General features: G+C 43.4%; 1 non-coding gene across 1 annotated transcript; it reads left to right on the forward strand.

Annotated features, from left to right (window-relative positions):
- The first annotated feature begins 172 nt into the window (after positions 1 to 172).
- On the forward strand, positions 173 to 245 carry trnar-ccu. Its single transcript has one exon. It is a non-coding gene; the product is annotated as a tRNA-Arg (tRNA).
- Positions 246 to 410: the final 165 nt, after the last annotated feature.

Here is a 410-nt window from a genome sequence, read left to right on the forward strand (position 1 = left end):
AATATCTCTGAACACTTAGAGGGAATCACTTTAAATTTGACATACATAACCACTTGGAGTCACGGATTAACTGATTTCAATTTTGGAGGTCAATGGTCAAGATTAATGTTTCATTACGTCTCCAGAACTGTATATGTATTTCTGCTGAACTGGTGAAAATGGTTAATGTAAAGCCCCAGTGGCCTAATGGATAAGGCACTGGCCTCCTAAGCCAGGGATTGTGGGTTTGAGTCCCATCTGGGGTGAATTTTAGCAGAGTGGCGCAGCGTAAGCGTGCGGGGCCCATAACCCAGAGGTTGATGGATCAAAACCGTCCTCTGGTGGATCGTGACACAATGGTGGACACTCTGAATGGGTGATCCATCAAGAGATTATGACTATACTGCAAATAACTATAGCATATTACGCTA

The sequence above is a fragment of the Etheostoma cragini genome, unplaced genomic scaffold (genome assembly GCF_013103735.1).
Source record: "Etheostoma cragini isolate CJK2018 unplaced genomic scaffold, CSU_Ecrag_1.0 ScbMSFa_5, whole genome shotgun sequence".
NCBI classification, from domain to species: Eukaryota; Metazoa; Chordata; class Actinopteri; order Perciformes; family Percidae; genus Etheostoma; species Etheostoma cragini.